Source organism: Symphalangus syndactylus, chromosome 9 (genome assembly GCF_028878055.3).
Source record: "Symphalangus syndactylus isolate Jambi chromosome 9, NHGRI_mSymSyn1-v2.1_pri, whole genome shotgun sequence".
Classification (NCBI taxonomy): domain Eukaryota; kingdom Metazoa; phylum Chordata; class Mammalia; order Primates; family Hylobatidae; genus Symphalangus; species Symphalangus syndactylus.
In genome coordinates, this window is record NC_072431.2 from 100,336,361 (window position 1) to 100,362,933 (window position 26,573).

A 26,573-nucleotide genomic window follows, 5' to 3' on the forward strand; every position below is an offset into this window, starting at 1 on the left:
AAGTGTCTGTTCATGTCCTCTGCCCACTTTTCGATGGGGTTGTTTGTTTTTTTCTTGTAAATTTGTTTGAGTTCATTGTAGATTCTGGATATTAGCCTCAAAGGGAGATTATTCTTAAGTTTGGCTTGCAAAATCCAGGTCCATATAGTATTAATCACTTACAAAGTTAACTTCTGTCTAGAAGTTTTAATAAGGAATTCCAAATGATCTTTTAGAAACTCTTACCAAAAAATGTCACCCATAGTATCTATATGTTTGGGTGAATTTCTTTCTTCTTAAATTCCTCCAAATTTCTTGAATTTCTGGCCTGATGGGAATAATATTCCTCACCTCCTGTAAGGCTGGGATCCTATAAGCCAGACACCAGCCGGTTTTCCTAGGAGGGCTTTGTATGCATTGGCTCCATAAGTAACGTCAACTTTAGCTTCTGAAAAGTGGCTGGTTACTTCTGATAAAATAAGCATCATTCTCAAAAAGGACACTCCAGGTAAGGCCCTGGTTGTACAACTGATTCATCCAATTATATCCTAGTAAGAAGGAGAAGATATTCTTATTGAGCTTTTACATAAAACTATGTTGCCATGAAAAGCAAAGAGACTCAGTAAGTTTCTGGATTCTATAGGATCAGTGAGAATCAAATACAATTTAAGATGTTTCATTTCAGTTTATGATATGGTTTGGCTGTGTCCCCACCCAAATCTCATCTTGAATTGTAGCTCCCATAATTCCCACATGTTGTGGGAGGGACCTAGTAGAAGATAATTGAAACATGGGAGCGAGTCTTTCCCGTGCTATCCTCATGATACTGAATAACTCTCACGAGATCTGATAGTTTTATAAAGAGGAGTTTCCCTGCGTAAATTCTTTTCTCTAGCCTGTTGCCATGTGAGACGTGCCTTTCACCTTCTACCATGATTGTGAGGCCTCCCCAGCCATGTGGAACTGTGAGTCCATCAAACCTCTTTCTTTTGCAAATTGCCCAGTCTTGGGTATGTCTTTATCAGCAGTGTGAAAATGAACTAATACAATTTACAAAAGTAGTCTACTAAATTTTATAGGCTGTAGATAGCTTAGAAAAAAAGAAATCGGTTTATGTATACAACCAGACTATAGAACAGTGAAACAAAATCAACAATATTATTTTAAAAAACACAGTAAAATTTCCCTCATCAGTTCATTTAGTCTTATGTAAGTAACTCTTGTTCTGAGGATCTTGGGTTAGCAGTTCTCCAGACTAAAAGGAGTCCTAGAGATCTTGACTGAGTTTACTCATCTGAGCTGAGAGTTATCTAAGAGATATCAGCTCAGAAAGCTATACTCAAGAGTCTATGTTTTAAAGTGTCAACAGTTTGAAATATCCAATACAGTCCTTCTCTATGAAGCTCTGAGACTGTCTTTCTTGGTTGAAGACACAAAATCTGGCCTGTAGCTTATAGCAGGGCCTTCACACAAGCCTGCAGGGCCTTCACACAAGTCTGAGACTGTCCTTGGCTGAAGACACAACATCTGGCCTGTAGCTTATAGCAGGGCCTTCACACAAGCCTCAGAGTGAAAAAAAAAATCTGTAGATGACAGAGACTTAGAGTGGCTGTTTTTAATTTATAACTGGTAACCCTCAAATGTGACAGGTCAGATGAGGGGTGCATAATTATAATGCAACCAGTAAAGAAATGTGGTTGCTTCTGTAGCATGCCAAAGATAATAAAGCCATTCCAAAAAATAAAATAAAAAAATAGGCAAGTTGTCTCTAAGGATAATAATTAAGTTTGCATTAAAAAAAATCTGATTTATAAAAATGGAGGAACACAATTTTTATAGAGAAAAATAAATTGAGATATAACATAATTATGAGACATAATATACCAAATATATGAAGTAAAGAGATTCAGCAGTAGGGCCTAGGCATTTTATTTTTTATAAAACTCCATAGTTGAAAACAACTAGCTTAGGAGATAGTAAATTCAAATTAAAAATATAAGACTGTGGCCAGGCTAAGGAAACATTTTAAATAATAACTGAAATTAGGATTGAGAACACTACACTGTCATCTAATATCATCAGGCAAAGCATTGTCAGGACTCTGATAAATAAAGAAAACACAACATACCAATTTCATAAGAGTTTGATCAGTGTTTTCCTTGAGGGTAAAAATAAATAATGGACAGCCAGGGCATTGATAAATCTCCAGGGATTTCCTCTAAAGTCCAGATGCTCCTTGGCTTCCAGTGAGGTTAAATCCCAATAAACTCATTGTAAATAAAAAATGTCAGAAGCCAAAAATGCATTTACTACCCCAATAAACCCAGTTGAAAAATCGTAAGTCAAACCATTGTAAGTTGGGGACCATCTGTATACCGTTTCTGAAATAGTTACACTAACAATATTTTATTTACACAAATCTAACCTAGGGAAGACTAAGTACCTTCTCTGGTTAGATAACTCTTCTCATATAAATCCTACAATAGTAACAAATCAAAGAAACCTAGTCCTTATCTTTTTATGTGATGAAAGAAACAAGTTTGTGATTTTCAAGGGATACACTGGAAAATCTTAAAGATATTTTAGGTGTAAAAGATATCCTAATTTTCTGTACATTTAAAAATAAGGAAAATGTTAAATTTTATGTTCCATGTATTTTATTACCATAAAAAAGGTTAAAAAATTATGATGAAAGAATGGCAAAAAAAAATTCTGATCTTTTTTTATTTTTTCCTAAATTTAAGATCTAATTTTTTTGGAAGAACAAAAATTTAAAAAAAAACTTATCAGAACATATTTGAATGCTTGATTAAGATAGGATCGTGGGTGCCTTAGAAACAATACTTTATTACTTATTTGAGTCACAAAAAAGCATTTTGAAATAAACATAGAAGGCAACATGATTAAAAAGAACCTTTGCTCTTTCATAAGTGAAAACCTTTTGTACTTTTTCTTTTTAAATAGTCGAGGATCTAGTAAGGTCAACAGAAAGCACAGGAAATTATTCTGGTAAGACCTAGAATCTTTGCTATCCAGGCAGATTACACAGCAAGTAATGAATAACCTTTTACATTGTCGGTGAAAGCATTAATCAGTAAAACAACGAAAAAGGCTTACCAAAATTAGGCAAACTTTGAAAGATTTCAACAGATTATGGAGCTCCTTTTCTGACTCAAGTATTATAAACGAAGGCAAATAAAATTCACTTTCCAAGTTTGTCCTACATTTTGCTCTTTTTTATCCCACAGAAACTGACATTTTTCTTTAGAATAGATCTCAGGGGGCCTGCAAGGTCAAAACTAATTTTATTATAATACTAAGATATTATTTGTGTTCACATGCTTTCATCATTGCTATCTTCAAATGAATCACTAAATATTTTGAAGATTTTCAGTTTCTATTTTTAATACAGTAAATATTGATAGAACCCACATAACAAAAGTTCTTTGGGGTCCTCAATAAGTCCTAAAAGTGTAAAAGGGGTCAGAAACAAACGAAAAAAGCCCATCTACTGCTTTAGGAAAATTACTCTTCTTCCTCAGAAAACAAAAGCACACACACAGTTGTATTTCTTTGTCACTACTGCTCCTAGTTTAGTCTTAATAAGTCATATTAAATACATTTTAACCAAAATAGCTGACATCTGTTTACAATGACCCAAAGATACAGCCTCTCTGTAGCATATAAAAATAAGCAAAAGTATATAAAGTTAAACTAGGATTAGCCATCAATGTTTTGGTATTATACCTTACTTGGTTACATATGCTAGAAAGTCAAGTCAAACTAGCTTAAGTAGAAAAGGAAATGCACTGGGTCAGGTAACTGATAAGTTCAGGAATTGGATAACTTCAGGCATGGCTAAATCTAGGTGCCCAGGTAAAGTTATCGGATATCTATCTCTCTCCATCCCTTGGTTCTGTTTTCCTCTGTGCTGGCTCTGTTCTTCAGCAGGCTGTCTTCTCATGCTGAAAAGACAACCCCTAGCAGCTCTAAGCTCATGTGATCTTTAATTTCTCAGAGCTCAAAAATGAGAGATCCACATTCTCTCCTTCTAAGTGCCTGATTATTCTCCCTAAAAAGTCCTTAAGTAGTTCTACCTGGAGCTGAAGCCCACCTCTGAGCCGATCACTGATGCTAGAGGTCTGTGATACTCTAAAAGCTCAGCCTGGATCCTCGGCCCACCACTGTGTTTGAGGACGGGGATCCCTTGATTGCAGGATCTACCACATCATTCAGAAGAGGGAGCAGCTGTTCTCTGCACCAAGTGTGATGCTGAAATGCTTTCATTAAAAGGCAGATTTGTTTAGTGGAAAGAAAGCCAGACTGGCATTCAAATGACCTAAGGTTTAGTTCTAATTCTACTATCCCCTAACTATGTGACCTTGACCTTGGGTAAGCCATTTAACTTCCTTGGACATTACTGTTTCATCCATAAAATGAATATGTTGGATTAGATTATTTCAGATCTAAATGTCTATAATTGTATTTCACTAATTCAGGAAGAATCCAGGTTCATTCTTCTGTTCTCGGACTCAAAACAGATGAGAAAATGGAGAAGTACGTTCTAGTTGTCTTAGTCAATGGTCTTCTGGTTGTCAATAACAGGAACTCATTCAAGCTAGCTTAGTGGGGTGAAAGTCAGGAGACCTTTGTATAAAAGTCCAGAATATCTCACAGAACCCAAGGACAGGAGTGGGTTTCATGACAGCTGAGAACCAGGAACTACTATTTCCAGTCCCTTCCTCTCTCTCTCCCACCCCTCCTCTTCTTTGTCTCTAGCCAGATCATTTTCCATCCTTTACTTTGCACATCTGTTCTGTTCTTCTCTTAAAATATCCACTTTCCTGCTTCTCCTGGCATGTGGATGAGAATGCTTTTCTATAATGGCAGCTTCTGCTCATCAGTTTCCATTACCCTCATTCCAGTTAACAGGTTGTCTATTACTGAACCCCAGCTCCAATTTGATTGGCTCACCTCAAACTCAGGAGTCCCTTCACGGACAGGAGAGCAGAGTGAGCCATCACAAACGTTATGTCTTATGGAGATGGAGATATTCTCAATGGAAGGGGGTACTAAGCTGGGAAGACATTGCAAAGGGTATCTATTTCAACAGTTACATTGTGGTCGTTTTTCTATACATACAAGTGCAAGGTACTACCATAAGGAAAGGAGAAATTTACAACTATAAGGCTTTTAGACAACCATGATTTTTAAAAAAACAACTTCTTGGAAGGGGGTGAATTCATAGAATATAGGAAGCTGAATGTGAGTCATAATAACCTTATTTAAGAAAGTGGGGGAAAAAAGCCCAGTGGAAAGTAAGCCAAAAGCATAACAGATAACGGTTTTAGGGTCTTGTATGATCTATGTATATTTGGCAGTGAGGACACCAAGAGATCCATATATAGATACAGTGGAATTTCTTTTCTGAAACAATTAGAATAGCCAGATGGGCCAGTTTTCTACAGCAGCTTCTAAGCCAATGTGTTCTGATTCTACCTCTTAGAAGAAAGGCCATCTGATGGACGCCCAGGCAGAATCGCAAAAAGTTTCACACTGACATTCTCATTTCTTTAGTCATAGCGCTTACAGTGCTTTATATACACATATAAAAATCTAGGCATATTACTTTCCTTTATAGGTCTCTAAGGCCCACCTAGTTCAGCCCTCTTCAAAAGTTCTTTGTGGCAATAATACCGAGACAGTTGGATGGAACTTCTGTAGAATGAATAGCTCCAAGCAACTCTAGGCCTGGGCAGGAAAAGTGTGAAGTCCCTGGTATGTGCAGGACAGAACCACATTGACAAGACCAGCATCTTTTCCTGGAAATAGCAATTTGCTAGTTTTGGACCTTTGACCCTGCTTATTTATTGATTTGGAAATTTAAACAGCATCGTCTCCAAAATGTGCCCCTGGGCAGAGATACAAAGATTAAAAGTCACACATGAAGGCAGCCAACTCTTTTTCCTTGTAAAGGAAAGGAAATCAATAAACTGTAGGTTTTTTTTTTTTTTTTTTTTAGACAGGGTCTCGCTCTGTCGCCCAGGCTGGAGTGCAGTGGCGCAATCTCTGCTCACTGCAACCTCCACCTTCTGGGTTCAAGCGATTCTCCTGCCTCAGCCCCCCAAGTAGTTGGGATTACAGGCTCCTGCCACCACACCCGGATAATTTTTGTATTTTTAGTAGAGAGGGGGTTTCACCATGTTGGACAGGCTGGTCTCGAACTCCTGATCTCAAGTGATCTGCCCGCTTCGGCCGCCCAAAGTGCTGGAATTACAGGCGGGAGGCACCGTGCCCAGCCAATAAACTGTAAGTTCTTCATCCCTTTGGCCACTCCTCTCTTATCATGGTGGCCCAAATCCCTCTCCGGGTCTGTTTCTGACCACTGTCTTCCTGACACCTACCCTGAGCTGCCACTTTCTGACCAACCTCCCATGGAAGAAAACGGAAGCATGCGTGGGTCAAAGAAGAGGCAGACCTGAAAAAGAGAAAAAGATACCTATTTTTTCACGTGGAACCCTGCCACTGCTGCTTCCTAGTAAATCACAGTATGTATCCTTTGGTTCTATCATTGGGCCATTGTTACATTTTTCCCACAGATTAAATAGATTAATCATAAAATCTACCATGATTGATTTGGTAAAGAAAAAGTCAGTTCTCTGGTTGTCAATATGTTACTGGTTTCCTCTAGCAAAGGCAACCATGGGTTGGCCTTCTGTCCCAGTGTCCTTTTTGTTTTAGCATTTGTCTTGGAAATAATTGTCACAGTTTGGATGATCAATTACATGATCATTCTACCTGTGGTACTAATGCTCAGAGAAGCAGATCAGAAACCTACTTATGGTGTTTGAAGTCCCTTATTTGTATCTTTAACCAAAGCAAGTTGGCCACCAATCAAACCAACTGAATTACAGGAAGTTTCAACTAATGCTCTCAAGTGAACATGCATTAATTTCACCCAAACTAGACCTGACTGGTGACTTTAAAATAGGTTCTTAGTTGTGTCTTTTCCAATTTCTCCACATCACTGTGTTAAATTAAGTTTAGCCTGAAGCTGCCTCCTTACATATTTAAGTCCAGCCTAAATGTTTAACTGAAACCTAACTGGATATGTAAACAGACTGTTGTAACCTACACTTGCACCAATCGCAGAGTTCTGGCCAATCATAGGCATATTGCTTTCATTTACAGGTGTTAGTTTGGCCAATCACAGGCAGCCAACTATTCAAATTGTATTCAAATAAAGCAAATGCTGAGCTGTAACCAATCCAGCTGTTTCTGTACCTCACTTCCGCTTTTTTGTACGTTATTTTTCCTTTTCTGTCCGTAAATGTTAGCCGACCATGTAGCAGCCCTGATTCTAGAGGCTGCCCCATTCTCAAATTGTTCTTTACTCAGTTAAACTCTGTTAAATTTAACTTGTCTAAAGTTTTTTCTTTTAACACCTGCCAACACGTTATTTTCTGTTTTTTTTGTTTGTTTTTTAAATTATTTGTATTATAGCCATCCTACTGAGTATGAAGGGGTATCTCATTGTGGCTTTGATTTGCATTTCCCTAATGACCAAGTTCTTAGCTTTTTGATAGCACAGAGAAGGCTGTTTGCTCTCAGAGGTTTGCATTGTATCTCAGAGGTTTAATATTCTCAGAGCTGAGAATACAGTAGGTGTTAACAAATCTCTCATTCAGCAAACATTCACAAAAAGAGCCTGAGTTTTGTATATCAGCTGAGTACCAATAAAAAAGAGTTACATTTAGCGTCAGGAGGCCAGAAGATCAGAGCACATAAATACATCTTAAAGACTGTGACAACAGGCTCCTACGGTGACAAATTCACACCTCAACATGAAGCAGGGTGGAAGCTTTGGAAGCTCTTGAACCTGATGCAGTAAAATGGTGGCTGAAGGTCAATTACAGTTAAAATAGGTATAAGCGGCTGTTTTCATCTCTCTTTTCATTGTAATAAAATGTGTCTTGGCAGAAACCTCTCCAAAGGAGATGGGTGCCCACTTCCCAGAGGTGTTTGGTGGGTTAATGTGAGCAAAACACTCTGTGATGATAAGACTTCTGCTGCAATTGAAGGGAGAGTGCTCTTATTAATGAGACTTCCAATTCAGAGCATTTACTACATGTAAGATACTGTCCTTGGCAGTTTCTTAATAGCTGAGAATGTAATGCACGGCTTTGAGACATTATCTCAATCTTAATAATAGCTGCTTCCGGGGCTGCAGCACAGGTTCTGTCTGGGTTTAGATCTGAGCTTTCACGTACTAGCTATGAGATTTAACCTCCGCATGCATCAATTTTCTCATCTAAAAAGGAGGAAATTAAAATGCCCATCTCTTAGGGTTATTTTCAGGATGCGCTAAGATAAGCTGGTTAACTTCCTACATGGAGAGAAGTCAATACATGTTAATTCCCTTTGCCTTCACTTAAAATTAGGAATATTATAGATATTATTCCTTCTATTTTCTAGATGGGAAAAGTAAGGGATAGGTCCCGTAGTGACTGAGAAGTCATCATCTTTTGGGGTGTCCTCCCAGCTCACAGCCATTTCCAATTCCCTGGGAACTGTCCCCTGACCCAAGGTGATGAACCCACAGCAGTCATGTCTCTACCACGGGCCAGTGCCCCTCAGGCCACCATTGATTGAATGGAGGAAGACAGACATGGGACTTAAGTGGGCCAATCAGAATCTTGTCCAAGAATTTGGGAATGAGGCCAAGATACAGAAACGTAGAATCTGCATGTGGCTAAAACTGTGTCACATAACTTAGGCATTGATGCCACTATATTCTGTCAGATGAATGGGAGACGTAGAGAAAGATGGGCCTCAGAGAGAGAAGACAGAAACAGATATGCAATAAGCAGCAGCCATGGCAGCTGAGAAAAGATCCCAATGGCTTCCAGCTCCTGGTTCTAGTCCTTTCTCAGCCCAGCCCATGCCTTTCCCCTTGGATTCCACGAGATGCCCACCTACCTGCAGAGTTATCATAAAGCCCCTCATGTTGCTTCTCGTAGTTTGGTAGGCAAGATTTTCACAGGCCACAAACTCAAATAGGCAAGCAATTGAGCTTTATTTTCTTGTAATATAATTTAATTTCTCTTTTGAGACCTCATTCTATCTGATGGCAGAAGAACAATCAAATAAGTTCCAGATAGACTCAGTCATTTCAGGGTTTTCTCAGGCATTTTAGGTCTCACTTAACTCAGGATACTCTCACATACTTCCTTCTCTCCAGGAGGCATCTCGGGGCTTGCTGGGCATCCTGGCCCAGAGGCATTTAGCCCAGGCTGATCCCCTGGAGAGAGGCATCACCCAGATGTGATGCATCCTGTCTCATGCTGGGTCATCATGTCCTGCAGGCCACTCTGCACCCACCTGATTCTGAGTGACAGCCCTCCTGGGCCACCATCAGACATTTGCATGTCCCTGTTAGAAATGAATCAACCTCTCAGTTTTTAAATTTTTTAAAAAATAAAAATATGAATAAAGTCTTGGCAATCTTTAATCTACAGGAAGTAGAGTTGTGTAGTTATACTTCCAATCTGTTTCTAATATCTTGTTGGCAACCTAAGCTTTGTGCCTTCGTTTTTTTAGTGTACACACTAAACTTTTGAAACTTAAAATTCTTTTTCTCATAAATTCTGGCAGTTGTAAATCAAAACTGTTGTTTTTAAAAGATTTTAATTTTTTTCTGGAGGGGGTTCTTGCTCTGTCACACAGGCTGGAGTGCAGTGGCATGATCATGGCTCACTGCAGCCTTGAACTCCTGGGCTCAAGTGACGCTCTTGCCTCAGCCTCCTGAGTACCTGGGACTACAGGTGTGTGCCACCATGCCTGGCTAATTTTTTTATTTTAGTGGAGATGAGGTCTCACTATGTTGCCCAGGCTGGTCTCAAATTCCTGAGCTAAAGCAATCCTCCCACTTCAGCCTCCCCAAGTGCTAGGTTTACAGGCAGGAACCATTGTGCCTGGCCCTAAATTTAATTTTTAATAAATTACATTTTAAGGCTATTATTTCTACTACAAATTTTAAGAAACTAACTTGGAACTAATTTAAGTCTCAAGAACCTAACTTGGAACTCAAATTCATTTGGCCAAGACATTGTATAGTGCTAACTTAACTAGGAAGGGCCATGGGGTAACTTCTAGGAAATGCACACACACATATAATTTCATTGTATGGCATGAGTTTGAATCGATTTCTCAATTACTGTGAGCTGAGAACCCCAGTCTCCCAAGAATGCTTTCTATCCTTGACCCTGCCTGCCTCTCGCAATTTCCAGACTGTCTCCTTAATAACGTTCAATCTGCCTTCCACAGTCATTACGTCAACTGGGCACAGATGCTGGAAGGCAGACGGAAAGGCGGTGACAAAGTTAGACCTACATTTGCAAGACCAAGTGAAACACACGCCCACTCTCCTGAAGCCAAACTGCTTTTGGAAGGCGGGCAGGGGAGTGCCATTCCCTCTAGCATACTTGTCATTCCCAGCCTAGGTTTCAGATCCTTTTTATACACTGGCCTGTGGAGAGACTTGCTGCTAAATTCTGTTATTTCACAGCCCATCTCTAGCAACTGTGTTGGGGAATGACTTCAGACATTCCAGGCTTTGCTCAGAGAGCAATTTTCAACAGGAAAGCCAGAATGGGGGAGTAGCTAAGATTTCGTTGCAGCAAATTGGAGACCGGAAATATAAAGTTATTCAGAATAGTCAATGAAAATCATTTATATGGGAGAGAAACAACATGATCTTGCTTTAAATGTAAGGCATCTATCAGCAGCACAATGTTAATTAGGATTCTAGGGCTCTTAGTGCAGCTATTCCCTTTTTTATTTCTAGGTTGCTAGGTGCAGAAGAGTAGATTTGCAGAACAGCTAATCAAATATATGCAGGAAGATGCCCCTCATTTATCCGTAAGCTTCTAAGACAGAAGTTTTTCTTCAGTTGTTTGTTCTTTAATGAATTTTAATGATGTAAGAAAAATACAATACACTATTAGGTGAAAAATCGCACATGTAAACAGATATTCACACATGAATCAAGTTATACAGTACATATATACATACATATATACGTGTATGTATATCTAAACATATATAATACAAAAAGGAGAAAACATATAAAACATGGCCATTTTTAGGTAGTGGTACAATGAGTAGTTTGCATTTTCCTCCTAACACTTCAATGGATGTCCCCAATTTTTTAATTAGGCTTACCAAGAGAAAATAATTAACATCATACTTTTTTTAAAGGGTGGAATGAGACTCCTAACTTTCTTAAAAGAAGATCTGGGGAAGCAGTCTGAAAACTCTCCTGCCATACTGCCTTAAAATGCTTGACAAAATACAGTGAAAATTATTTTAAATGCATGAATGAACTGGCAAGAGAGAAAGGAGTCTCCAGGTGTGTCAGTAACAAAGCGAGAAGTGAGTGGTAAGGATGTGGGATGCTGCCACAGCTGGGCTTAGTTAAAAAACTGCAGCAGTTTTTAAAAGGCTACACCCACACTGAAAAGAGTAGACTAGGAAAACCATCGATGCACTGGCACAGAGAGACAAAAAAGAATTTATATGCCTCTGGATGGGGAAAAATGTCCTCTGAGAAATGAATTCTCAGGGTCTTTTTCTACCTCAAATTTGGAGGTTCAAATTTGCAGATGGTCCAGGAACCATGATGATAAATGACTCCCAAAATGATAAACAGCCAAAAAAGAGTTCCAGGTCTGGTGATCTTTCTGTGGCAAATGCAAAACTGCTCTGGAGGGACACATGTACAACCCAGGCCACAGGGGATTCTCACAGAAAAACAGCCTTCTTTAAAGATAAGTTCACGGTGCTCGCTTCGGCAGCACATATACTAAAATTGGAACGATACAGAGAAGATTAGCATGGCCCCTGCGCAAGGATGACACGCAAATTCGTGAAGCGTTCCATATTTTTCATTAAAAAATCAGGAAACAACAGGTGCTGGAGAGGATGTGGAGAAATAGGAACACTTTTACACTGTTGGTGGGACTGTAAACTAGTTCAACCATTGTGGAAGTCAGTGTGGCGATTCCTCAGGGATCTAGAACTAGAAATACCATTTGACCCAGCCATCCCATTACTGGGTATACACCCAAAGGACTATAAATCATGCTGCTATAAAGACACACGCACACGTATGTTTATTGCGGCACTATTCACAATAGCAAAGACTTGGAACCAACCCAAATGTCCAACAACGATAGACTGGATTAAGAAAATGTGGCACATATACACCATGGAATACTATGCAGCCATAAAAAAATGATGAGTTCATGTCCTTTGTAGGGACATGGATGAAACTGGAAAACATCATTCTCAGTAAACTATTGCAAGGACAAAAAACCAAACACCGCATGTTCTCACTCATAGGTAGGAATTGAACAATGAGAACACATGGACACAGGAAGGGGAACATCACACTCCGGGGACTGTTGGGTTGGGGGAGGGGGGAGGGACAGCATTAGGAGATATACCTAATGCTAAATGACGAGTTAATGGGTGCAGGAAATCAACATGGCACATGGATACATATGTAACAAACCTGCACATTGTGCACATGTACCCTAAAACCTAAAGTATAATAATAAAAATAAAAATTTAAAAAAAAGAAAAAAAAAAGATAAGCTCACGAACAAAATAATGAAATGCAGGAGGACAAAATCCTGCTGACTTAAGAGTCAGCAGACACGATAAATAGCACTAAAAGATACCCTAAAACTTCATATCATAGAATGACAATTGGAAAGGGAATGTAAAATAAACATGTTTAAAATTATTAAAGCCCTAAAAGATGTAATTAAAACACCAAGAAAAGAACAAACCTCATGAGAGGCACTGTTGCATGGTAGCTAAGAGCACAGAAACTGAAGCTAAAGTGCTGGGTTCAAATCTCGTCACTATCACCTACCACCACCTGGGTGACCTTGGGTGAGTCACTTAATATTTCTGTGCCTCAAGTCCCTCATCTGTAAAGTAGGTATACTAATGGTATCTATATCAATGGGTTATTTTAAGGATTAAGTGTGTTAATATATGTAAAGTGCTTAGAAGAGTACACATATGCTTGGCACAGAGTAAGTTTTAGCTACTATTGTAACAAAAAAAAAGTAGGGCAGGTGTGTCTCACTCCTGTAATCCCAGCACTCTGGGGGACTGAGGTGGGAAAATAACATGAGGTCAGGAGTTCAAGACCAGCCTGGCCAACATGGCAAAACCCTGTCTCTGTTAAAAATATAAAAATTAGCCAGTCATGGTGGTGTGCACCTGTAATCTCAGCTACTGGGGAGGCTGAGGCAGGAGAATCGCTTGAACCTGGGAGGCAGACGTTGCAGTGAGCTGAGATTGTGCCCCTGCAATTCCAGCCTGGGCATCAGTGAGACTCTGTCTCCAAAAAAAAAAAAAGGTGGCTGGGCGCAGTGGCTCACGCTTGTAATCCCAGCACTTTGGGAGGCCGAGGTGGGCGGATCATGAGGTCAGGAGATCGAGACCATCCTGGCTAACACGGTGAAACCCTATCTCTACTAAAAATACAAAAAAATTAGCCGGGCGTGGTGGCGGGTGCCTGTAGTCCCAGCTACTCAGAAAGGCTGAGGCAGGAGAATGGCGTGAACCCGAGAGGTGGAGCTTGCAGTGAGCCGAGATTGTGCCACTGCACTCCAGCCTGTGCGACAGAGCGAGACTCCATCTCAAAAAAAAAAGGTAATATTTTGAACAGAAACAAATTAGAATGTCTAGAAATAAGAACTAGCTATTAAAAGTTTGTAAGCTGAAAAAGAAGTTGAAGGGAGAATTAGTAAATTAGAAGTCCCATCTGAGGAAACTGTGCTAAGTGCAGCAATATGATGAAGAGATGGAAAATGTTAAAAGGAGGTTATGAGGCATAAGGAACGAGATAGTCCAATATGTATTTAATAGAAATTCCAGAAACAGTAATAGGGAGAATAGTGAGGTGGTAGTATTCAAAGAGATAATAACATAGACTCTACTAGAATTGTAAGGAAAGAATCTGCAGAATAAAAGCATGCACTGAGTCCAAAGATAAGAAATGAAAATAAATCTACACTACACATACTAGGGAAACTGCAGACCACAAAACAAAGTGAAGATCCTAAATGCCACCAGAGGTAAAGGACAGACTACCTATAAAGAAGCAAAAAATAAGTTGACAGCACAGTACTCAATAGTCAGAGACCAGAAGACAACAGAAAAATATCTTCAAAATATAGAGGGAAAATAATTGATAAGCTAGAATTTTATAACTAGCTAAACTATAATTCAAAAGTCAGGCAGAAAAAAGACATGTTTAGGCAAAGACTGAGTTTACCATTCATAGGCCCTTCCAGAAAATATTACTATGGGAACATTTTACTTCCAGAAGGAGCAAATCAAAACCAGAAGAAAGATGCAGAAAGCAAGAACTAGTCATCTCCAAAGAAATAGCAAATGTGGGTAAACCGGAGCAACCACTGACTGTAGAAAACACCACTCCTACTGCTAATAGTAATGATGATGATGATGAATTTGAGGGACATAAGGAAGCACAAAACTATCAGAAGACAAAAAAACATGTCAGACAAGAGGCAAGTGACTGGTGTTAAAATGTTCTAAGGTTATTTGTATATTTTAGGAGAAAGGTAGAGATATTGATCAACTTTAGGCTTGTTAAGTCAAGCATATATGTTAATTTTTTTTTTTTTTTAAAGAGACAGAGTTTCATTCTGTTGCCCCAACTGGAGTGCAGTGGTATATCACAGCTCACTGTAGCCTTGAACTCCTGGGCTCAAGTGATTCTCCCTCCTCAGCCTCCCAAATAGCTGGGACTACAGGTGCATGTCACCACACCTGGCTAATTTTGTATTTTTTATAGAGATGGGCTTTTTTTTTTTTTCAGACAGGGTCTGTGTCTGTCACCCAGGCTGGAGTGCAGTGGCACAATCATAGGTCACTGCAACCTCCACCTCCCAGCCTCAAGCTATCCTCCCACCTCAGCTTCCCAAGTAGCTGGGACTACAGGCATGAGCCACTGTGACTGACCACTTTTTTCTTTTTGAATGTGTGCAGTTAAACCCACAAATGACTCAAGTTCTGCTTTAGCTACATCCCTCAGATTTTATTATGTATTGTAGTCACACTCTTTCAGTGCTAAGTATGTACTCATTTCATTTATGATTTCTTTTTTGACATGTGAATCATTTAGAAGTATTTTTAAGGTTTTTTTTTAAGGAGTTATCTTTTTGTGAACTAATTTCAAATTGTAGTACATTGTGATCAGAAAATCTTGACTTTTTTGGTATATGCTGAGTCGTGAAAATCGTCTTGTTCAAACCTTTCATATTCTATTTTTGTCTACCCCATACTGACTGTTAATTTGTTCATTTTTTCCATCTCTGTCAATTATGCTGTTAGTTGTTGCACAGAAAATCAGAACTGTTGAATATTCCTAGTGAATTGTTCATGTTTTCATTTTGCAGTGACTTTCTTTATCCCTAAATACTTTTTAAGTCTTTTTTGTCTGATGTCAACATAATTACACTGCATTCTGACCTCTGTGTGGCTATAAAATTCTGTGCCATCAATTTTAAAAATTAATATTTGCCTGGTAATTATTTTGCCATTCCATTGTTTTTAGTCTTTCTAGATCATTAGATTTTAAGCATGCCTATTGTGAACAGCATATGGTTGGCTTTTTATGTCTTATATCTGAGAATCTATTTTTAAACTCATGAATTTAAAAAATATATATACTTATACACAGTCATGTGTTGCTTAACTACAAGGGTATTTCTGAGAAATGTATCATTCCATACAAAATTAGCTGGGTGTGGTGGCATGCACCGGTAGTCCCAGTTACTTGGTAGGCTGAGGTGGGAGGATTGCTTGAGCCTGAGAGGTGGAGGTTACAGTGAGCGATGACTGTGCCACACTATTCCAGCCTAGATGACAGAATGAGACCCTGTCTCAAAAGAAAAAAAGTCCTAATGGTAATAAAATAAATGTTCATTTTTACAGTTATAAAACAAATATGCAAACCCAAGAATGTAGAAGCTAGGAAATTATAAAAATAAAACAGAAATGAATGATATAGAAAACTAAGAAACAACAAATAAAATCCCAAAACCAAAAGTGATTAAATGAAAAAAATTTAAAATAAGATGACACAGAATAACCAAAACAATCTAGAAAAAGATCACAGTTGGAAGAATTACATTTTCTTATTTCAAAACTTGTTACAAAGTTACAGAAATCAAGATAGTGTGTCAATAATAAACTGCTATATTAATAGTCACTTGATTTTTGACAAACATTTTCAAATATTTTCAAATATTTGAAAATCATATACATGAAGAGGGACTTGCATCCAGAATATATAAAGAACTCTTAAAACTCAAAATAAGGTCCAGGTGTGGTGGTTCACGTGTGTAATCCAGTGCTTTGGGAGGCCGAGGTGGGTGGATCACCTGAGGTTAGGAATTTGAGACCAGCCTGGCCAATGTGATGAAACCCCGTCTCTACTAAAAATACAAAAATTAGCCGGGCGTGGTGGTGCATGCCTGTAATCCCAGCCACTCGGGGGGCTGAGGCAGGAGAATTGCTTGAGCCCAGGATGCAGAGGTTGCAGTGCGCCAAGATCGCGCCACTGCACTCCAGTCTGGGCAACAGAGTGAGACTCCGTCAAAAAAAAAAAAAAAAAAAGCCTCAAAATAAGAAACCACCACAATTAAAAGTTGGGCAAAGAATTTGAATAGATATTTCTTTAAAGAAGATACACAAATTGCTAATAAGCACATGAAAAGATGCTCAACATCATTAACCAAAAGAAAAACTCAAATTAAAACCATGATAAGATATCTACTTCACACTCGCACTCACTAGGATGGCTATATTAAAAACAAAAGGAAAAACAAAAGCAGACAATAACAAGCGTTGATGGGGATGTAAAGAAATTGAATCCCTTATATATTGCTGGTGGATTGTAAAACGGTGCAACCACTTTGGAAAACACTTTGGAATTTCCTCAAAATGTTAAACACAGTTACCATATGACCAAGCAACTGTGCTCCCAGGTACATGCCAAGAGAAATGAAATCATATATCCACATGATGACTGGTACACAAATATTCTAGCAACATTATTAATAATAACCCCCAAATGGAAACAATCCAAATGCTCATTAACTGGTGAATGGATAAACACAATGCCATATACCTATACAATGGAATACTATTCAGCAATATAAAGGAACGAAGTACTGATAAATACTACACTATGGATGAATCTGCAAAATGTGCTAAGTGAAAGTTGCCAGACATAAAACACCACACACATTGTATGATTCCATTTATATGAAAGGTCCAGAACAGGAAAATCAATAGAAACAGAAAGATTAGGCCGGGCGCGGTGGCTCACGCCTGTAATCCCAGCACTTTGGGAGCCGAGGCGGGCGGATCACGAGGTCAGGAGATCGAGACCACGGTGAAACCCCGTCTCTACTAAAAATACAAAAAATTAGCCGGGCGTGGTGGCGGGCACCTGTAGTCCCAGCTACTTGGAGAGGCTGAGGCAGGAGAATGGCGTGAACCCGGGAGGCGGAGCTTGCAGTGAGCCGAGATTGCGCCACTGCATCCAGCCTGGTAGACAGAGTGAGACTCCGTCTCAAAAAAAAAAAAAAAAAAAAAAAAAAACCAGAAATATTAGTCGCCTAGGGCTATAGGAGGGAGGAATGGGGGCTGACTGCTTAATAAGTACAGGGTTGCTTTTGGGGGTAATGCAAACATTCTAAACTTAGATTATGGTAAGGACTACACAATTTTGTAAATATAATGAAAAGCACTGAATTATATATGCTAAGTGGGCAAATTTTATATGTTAATTTTTCTCAATACAATTGAGTTTTAAAAAATTAAATAGGATGACATTAAATGCAATGTGGTATCTTGTATTGGATCCTTAAACAGGAAAAAGATATTAGTGAAAAAACTGGTGAAATGTGAATAACTGCTTGAGCCCAGGAGTTTGAGACCAACCTGGGTGATTGAGATCCATCTCTACATAAAGTTTAAAAATTAGCCAGGCATGGTGGTGCATGCCTGTGGTCCCAGCTACTTGGAAGGCTAAGATGAAAGGATTGCTTGAGCCTGGGAGGCGAAGGTTGCAGTGAGGCTTGATTGTACCACTGCACTCCAGCCTGGGTAACAAAGTGAGACTCAGCTTTAAAAAAAAAAAAAAGAAAAAGAAAAAAGAAAATCTGAATAATGTCTGTAGTGTAGTGTTACACTAATGTTAATCTCTTTTTTTTTTTTTTTTTTTTGAGACAGCGTTTCACTCTTGTTGCCTGGGCTGGAGTGCAATGGCGCGATCTTGGCTCTGCAACCTCCACCTCCTGGGTTCAAGTGTTTCTCCTGCCTAAGCCTCCCGAGTAGCTGGGATTACAAGCGTCCACCACCATGCCCAGCTAATTTTTTGTATTTTTTTATAGAAACAGAGTTTCACCATGTTGGCCAGGCTAGTCACGAACTCCTGACCTCAGGTGATCCACCTGCCTAGGCCTCACAAAGTGCTAGGATTACAGGTATGAGCCACTGTGCCCCCCCATGTTAATCTCTTTTAACAAATGCACATAGTCATATGAAATGTCAACATTATCGAAAGTGGGTGAAGGTTATATGGGAATTCTGTGTTAACTTTGCAACTTTTTTATACATCTAAAATTATTTCAAAATAAAAGCGAACACAACCATGACATACCTTTAGCGCACTTAATAGAGAGAGAGAAAGAGAGAGAGAGTGAACAAGTAGAGATGACCAACGGTATATAAACTACCATTTGCACTTGATCTTAGCCAAAAGGCCGAGAAGCGATTATAAACTACCATTTGATGTGTAATCACTGTCCTCCCATTGTTGGACGGAGAATCATGGCAGGACCAGGGTGATGAGCCAGACCCACAGTGGGTTTGCATTTCATGGGTATCACTAGCCACAGGCTCTTCTAGTGCCAGCATGAGAATTAACTTTGTTTGTGGGAGGCATACAGACTGCTTAGTATGAATTATTTGTATTTAAGTGCTTGTTGTTTACTGGAGTTGCTGTGAAAGCCCCGCACCTGGGGTGCTGTGGCAAGCCACAGCCCCTCCTGCCAAAGGAAGGGAGCTACTGGTTCTGTGGGAAGCTGAACTTGGGTGAAGTCTCTCTCTCTAGGAGAAGGCGCAACCAGTCCTAGCAGGCATCTTGTCCAGACTACACAGAGTAAGTTCTCAGAGTCATTTATGCACAATTCTACTTAAAACCCATAATCAACAAACTGAAAACATAGACAAACTGCAGTTTCTTAGAAATATATAACCTAACAGAACTACTCAAGAAGAAATAAATTTTTTTGCTTAGATTTATAACTTGAATTGGGAGTTTTAAAATCTACCCTCCATACTAAAAAAAAAAAATTAAATTAAGATAAAAATAAAACCCATTAAACCCAGAAGGTTTACCAGTTATACCCAGACTTTGAAGAACAGATAATCATTATCTAAAACAAACTGTTCCAGTAAATATAAAATGAGGGAACACTGCCTACCTCATTTTACAAAGTCTAACAATTCTGATGGCAAATCAGATAAGGATGGTATATGAAGGAAAAAATTAAAGCCCAATCTCATTTCTAAATATAGATGCAAAAATCCTCAATAAAACAGTAGGCAACTGATTCCAGAAATGTCTATTAAAAATACAACATTTTTAATATACATATTAAAAATCCATTACCAAATTGGATTCATCCTAGGAATGCAAGGATGGTTAAAGTTAGAGATTTACCATATTAGTTAGTTTAAGGAAGAAATCTTATGATCATGTCAATATGTCAATGAATGTAGGGTTTTTTTTTTGTTTGTTTGTTTGTTTGTTTGTTTTGAGGTGGAGTTTTGCTTTTTGCCCAGGCTGGAGTGCAATGGCCTGATCTCTGCTCACTGCAACCTCCGCCTCCTGGGTTCAAGTGATTCTCCTGCCTCAGCCTACTGAGTAGCTGGGATTACAGGCATGCATCACCACACCCAGCTAATTTTTGTAAAAGGCAAAAGATTTATACGATCTGAAGAGAAACCAGAGTATTAATTTTTGTATCTTTAGGAGAGATGGTATTTCTCCATATTGGTCAGGCTGGTCTCGAATTCCTGACCTCAGGTGATCCACCCACCTTGGCCTCCCAAAGTGCTAGGATTACAGGCATGATCCACCGCGCCCACCACGCCCAGCCAGAAAATTTTTTTGTAATATTAAGCATTGCTTCATAATTAATATCACTAGTAAACTAGATGGAGAAAGCAACTTATTTAGTCTGGTAAATGGCAGCTACCAAAGAACCTACAGCAAAAATTATATGTAATTATGAAATGTTGAAAGCATTCCATTCAGATTAGGAACACAATAAGATTATCTTCTATGGCCACTTCTATTCAGCATTGTATAAAACCTTTTTGCTTGTATAAGACAAGAAAAAGAAATAAAATTTATAAAGATTAGAAAGGAAAAAATACGAAATACAAAGGAACCTATAAACTACTGCAAATAAGAGGTTGTCAAGGTTGTTGAATCCAAAACAAGTATATTAACAAATTCAATAGCAACAAAAATTAGAAAATGTAATTTTCCAAAAGATATTCTTTAATGGCAGCAATAAAATACAAGGTACCTAGGAATAAGTTTACAATTTTATTGTAAAACTTTATGGAAGAACATAGTAATAGGTGGAAATAATAGTGAAAAACAAAAGTTTTACAATAAAATTGTAAATTTATTCCTAGGTACCTTGTATTTTATAATAAAATTGTAAAACTTTATTGAAGAACATAGGAGTAGGCAGAAAGATAAACTATATTCATTGGTAGGAAGATGAAATTTTGTAGTGACAGCGATTTCTCCCAAAGTCAGTCTATAAATTCAGTATAATTTCAATCAATATTCTAATAAGGTATTTCTCAAAATTGAAAAGATGATCCTTAAATTCATACAGAAGATTAAAGGAACAAGAATAGCGAACACGATTTTAAAGGAAAACACTATATAGTCAAACCCTGGTATCTGTGGGGGATTAATTCCAGGACCCTGGCAGATATCAAAATCTGAAGATGCTCAGAAGTCCCGTATATAAAATGGACTAGTATTTGCATGTAACCTATGCACATCCTCCCATACATTTTAAATAATTTATAAATTACTTAAAATGCCTAATACAATACCTGCACATCACTTCATTTGCCTGCATTCAACGTAGTACTTGACTCAGAAAAAATTCAAGTTTTGCTTCTTGGAACTTCGTGAAATTTTTTTTCCCACATTCTTTTATCCCAGGTTGGCTGACTCCATTTAAGTGGAGGGCCTCCACAGATATGGAGGGCCAACTGTATTTATTTGTAGGTGCAGGGGAGGGGGCAAATCTCAACAGACCCTAAGACCTTCTAATAGTGTGATATTGGTCCAGAGAGACAATTAGGCAAATGAATAGAACAGAGGACCTGGAGTTAAAATCATTTATATATGATGGTGCTGCTGCTATTAAATTACAGGAAAAGAATAGCCTGAATGATTCCAAGACAAGTGGCTATTCATAAGGAAAAAGATAAAATTAACCCAAAGTACATCCCATACACAACTTCCAGATGGTTTAAAGACTTAAAGGTGGCCGGGCATGGTGGCTCATGTCTATAATCCCAGCACTTTGGGAAGCCAAAGCAGGCAGATCATTTGAGGTCAGGACTTTGAGACCAGTCTAGCCAACATGGTGAAACCCCGTCTCCACTAAAAATACAAAAAAAAAAAAAAAAAAAAAAAAATTAGCTGCCCATGGTAGCATGTGCCTGTAATCCCAGCTACTGGCGAGGCTGAGGCAGGAGAATCTCTTGAACCTGGGAGGCAGAGATTGCAGTGAACCAAGATCATGCCACTATACTCCAGCCTGAGCAACAGAGTGAGACTCCACCTCGAAAAAAAAAAAAAAGAGATGTTAAAGACTTAAAGGTGAAAAAAACTATAAAATTATTAGGAAAAATACCACATAATATTTAGTGATATTTGAATAGGGAATTCTGTTTCTAAACTAAACACAAGCACTAATCACCAAAAGGTGGATTCCATTTGATTAAATTAAAATTTAAAACACAACAAAAGACATGACATACGAAGTGAAAATACAAACCACCCTCTAAGAAAAACTATTTGCTACTCATATAACCAATGTATCTATAATTGAAAAGAAAGATAACCGACCCAAGAGAAAAATGATATAAACTATGAACAAGCAATACCTGGAGGAAAACTCTGAGTGGCCGGTAAACTTATGAAATGCTGCTCACCAGCCCCTGCCTACCCCTTTTAGCGTATTTCCTCATTTGTGAGTTACCTAGTCATATCCTTTGTATGTTTTCTATCTTTTTTTGTGAATTTTCTGATTTGTGGGCATTCTTCAAGTCTTGAACTTGCTGTTTTGATCTGGCTATCTGAACTGGATTGGAATGCCAACTTGCTGTTTCAACCCTGTCATTCCTGATAACTTTTTTTTTTTTTTTTTGAGACAAGATTTCGCTCCGTCTCCCAGAAAGGAATGCAGTAGTGCAATCACAGCTCACTGCAATCCCAACCTCCTGGGCTCAAGTGGTCCTCCCACTTCAGCCTCCTGAGTACCTGGGACTACAGGCATATATCACCATGACTGGCTTTTTTTTTTTTTTTTTTAATTATAGGGATAGGGTTTCACCATGTTGCCCAGGCTGGCCTTGAACTACTGGGTTCAAGGGATGAACCTACCTAGGCTTCCCAAAGTGCCAGAATTACAGGAGTGAGACACCATACCTGGCCCCTGAGAACATGTTTTTCTTAACTTTTAAAATAATTTACATACTGGGAAATGAGCAGATTATAAGTGGGCAGTTTGATGAGTTATGACAAAGGCCCACCCATGTAACCCATACCACTAGCAAGATATAGACCATTCTCATCACCCTAGAAACAGCTGTTGCGAGGCTGGGCGTGGTGGCTCATGCCTGTAATCCCAGCACTCTGGGAGGCCGAGACAGGAGGATCATCACCTGAGTTCAGGAGTTCGAGACCAGCCTTGCCAACATGGTGAAACCCCATCTCTACAAAAAATGCAAAAATTAGCTGGGTGTGGTGGCATGTACCTGTAGTCCCAACTACTCGGAAGTCTGAGGCATGAGAATCACTTGAACCCTGGAGGTGGAGATTGCAGTGAGCCAAGATCATGCCACTGCACTCCAGCCTGGGCAACAAAATGAGACTCTGCCTCAGAAAAAAAAAAAAAAAGCTGTTGTGACCCTTACCACTCAACACCCATCCTTATAACCCAGACAACCAATGTTATGATTTCTTGCCCCATAAATTAGTTTTTGCCTGTTTTGGAATTTCATATAAATGGAATAAGACACTATGTTTGCTCGTCATGTTTCTGGGGTTCATCTAAGCTGCTGGATATTGTCAATTAGTAGTTTTCTCCTTGTGATTGCTGAGTGGTATTCCATTGCTTCCACACACCAAAATTTGTTTATCTGTTCACTTAGCAAAGTGAAGAGACAAACCACAGTTTGCCTATCAACAGATATGCAGAATGTATCTTCTAGGAGAAGATGGGTCATTGGGGCTATTATGGAAAAAGTCCTTATCTTGCAAAAATACCTAGCAGCGTTATTGCTGGGTCACAGAGTTTAAAAGAAATTACCAGATCAATTTCCAAAGTGGTTATACCATTTAAGACTCCAACTAGCAATGTATGGTAATTCCAGTTGCCAATGTTTGTTGTTTTTGTTCTTTTAATGTTCACCAAACAAGTGGATGTATAGTGCTATCTCAGTTTAGTTTTATTTTGCATTACCCTGGTGACTAATGATATTGAACCCTTTTTCATATTTTACTGGCATTTGTATGTAGTCTTTTATAAAACAGCTGTTCAAGTCATTGTGCATTTTTTAATAATTTGTTTTGGTCTTTTTATAATTGAGTTGTAGGAGTCTGGATACAAGCTTTTCTCAGCCATATGTGCAGGTATTGTGAATACTGTCTCTCATCTATGGCTTGTATTTTTTGTAAAGTTTTTAGTTTTGATGAAGTCCAATTTGTCATTTTTTTCTTTATAGTGCTTTTTGTATCCTAAAAAATACTGCCCTATGTTTCCTTGTAGGAGCTTTATCCAGAACTTTCACTTTTACATTGAGTTATATAATTTATCTCAAAAAATTTCACATGTGCGATGTGAGGTAGGGGTTGAGGTTTATCTTTTCCATAGAGATAAGCAGTTGTTCTAGCACTATTTGTTGAAGTGATCTTCTTTTCACCATTGAATTGCTTTGGCATCTTGATCAAAAACCAACTGACTATGTAAGTGGGGCCTGATTTCTGAACTCTTTCTCGTTCCATGGACCTTTACACCAATACATACCATCTTCATTACTACAGCTTTAGAGAAAGTCTTGTGATTCACTAATATATGTCTCCCAACTTTGCTAATTTTCAAGATTATTCTGGTTATTCTAGGTCCTTTGCATTTCTACATAAATTTTAGGATTAGCACACCAATTTCTACAAAAACATTGCTGGTATTTTTTAGAACAACTTTATTGAGATATAATTCACATACCACACAATTCATACATTTCAAGTGTACAGTTCAAGTATACAATTCAAAGTGCACAATTCATGCAATAACTTTTGGTATATTACATTATTAATTTTTTAATTATGGTAAAACATACATAACATAAAATATTCACACTGTTGTGCATCATTTGTTATGCACAATATCTGGAACATTTTTGTTCTGGACCATTTTTGTTATTCGAAATAGAAATTCTGTAAACATTATACAATAATACCCCATTCTTCCTCTCTCCAGCACCTGGTAATCTCTCTCTCTCTCTCTCTTTTTCTTTTTTTTAAAGACAAGGTCTTGCACTATCACCCAGGCTGAAGTGCAAAGGGCCAATCAAAGCTCACTGTAGCCTCCACCTCCTGGGCTCAGGCAATCCTCCTGCCTCAGCCTCCTGAGTAGCTGGGACTACAGGCATGAGCCGCCACATCCAGCTAACTTAAAAAATATTTTTTGTAGAGAAGGGCTTTTGTTTTGCATTTGCCCTGTGTTTGCCCTGACTGGTCTGGAACTCTGTGCCTTGGCCTCAAGCAATCCTCGCACCTATGCCTCCCAAAGTGCTGGGATTAAAGTGTGAGCCACCACACCTGGCTGCCCTCTGGTAATCTCTAATTTGCTTCCTGTCTCTATGAATTTGCCTATTCTAGATATTTCATGTAAGTAGAGTCATACAATATTTGTCCTTTTGTGTCTGGCTTATTTCACTCGACATATTTCCAAGATTCATCCATATCAGCATGTTTCAGATCCTGATTCCTTTCCTATAGCCAAATAATATCCCGCTGTTTGTATATACCACATTTTGTTTACCCACTCGTCTGCTGATAGGCCCTTGGGTTGTTTCCCATTTCTGGCTACTGTGAATAATGCTGCAATGGATATTGGCATACAAGTATCTCCTCAAGTCTCTGCTTTTAATTTCCTCGAGTCTATACCTAGGAGTGGAATTGCTGGATCATAACGTAATTCTATGTTTACCTTTTTCAGGAACTGTTAAACTGCTTCCACAGCAGCTGCACCATTTTCCATTCCTACCAGCAATGGACAAGACATTCAATTTCTCCACATCCTCACCAATATTTTTCTGCATTTTCTGCATTTTAAAAATTACTATTACAGCCATCCTGGTAGGTATGAAATGGTATCTCCTTGTTGTTCTAATTTGTATTTCCCTACTATGTTGAGCATCTTTTCACGTGCTTATTGGCCATTTGTATGTCTTCTTTAGAGAAATGTCCATTCAAGTCCTTTGCCTATTTTTAAATTGGGTTGTTTGTTTTTCTGTTGTTGAGTTATAAGAATTCTTTGTAGATTCTAGATACCAGTCCCTTATCAGATGTATGATTTGCAAATACTTTCTCTCATTCTGTAGGTTATCTTCCAATGTCCTTTGATGCACAAAAGTTTTTTAATTTGATAAAGTCCAATTTATTTATTTATTTTCTTTTGTTGTTCATGCTTTTAGTGTCATATCTACCTGCTGGTATTTAGATTGGGATTGCACTGAACCTTGAGATCTATTTGAGAACTGACATCTTATCAATATCAGATCTTTTAACCCATGAATGTGGTATAGCTCTTTTCTTTAGGTCTTCTCTAACTTGTCGCAGAATGTTTTTATAGTTTTCAGTGTGTAAAGATTTTATACATATTTTATTAAATTTTCCCCTGATTACAAATTTTGCTATGGTCTGAATCTCTGTGTTCTCCCCAAATTCATCTGTTGAAATCCTAGCACCTAAAGTGATGGTATCAGGAGGTGGGGCCTTTGGGAGGTACTTAGATCATGAAGGCAGGACTCTCATGAATGGGGCTGCTGTGCTTATAAAAGAGGCCCCTGAGAGCTTGTTTGCTCCTTCCTCCATGTGAGGACACAGCAAGAAGGCGGCTGTCTGCAACCTGGAAGAGAGCCCT

General features: G+C 38.6%; 1 protein-coding gene and 1 non-coding gene across 2 annotated transcripts in view; one reads left to right on the plus strand and one right to left on the minus strand.

Annotated features, from left to right (window-relative positions):
* Nucleotides 1-26,573, minus strand: part of PLEKHA8 (pleckstrin homology domain containing A8) — a 108,822-nt gene that overhangs the window by 7,395 nt on the left and 74,854 nt on the right. The gene's annotated exons all lie outside the window — the stretch shown is intronic.
* LOC129490961 (U6 spliceosomal RNA) lies at nucleotides 11,819-11,925 on the plus strand. Its single transcript, XR_008660411.1, has one exon. It is a non-coding gene; the product is annotated as a U6 spliceosomal RNA (small nuclear RNA).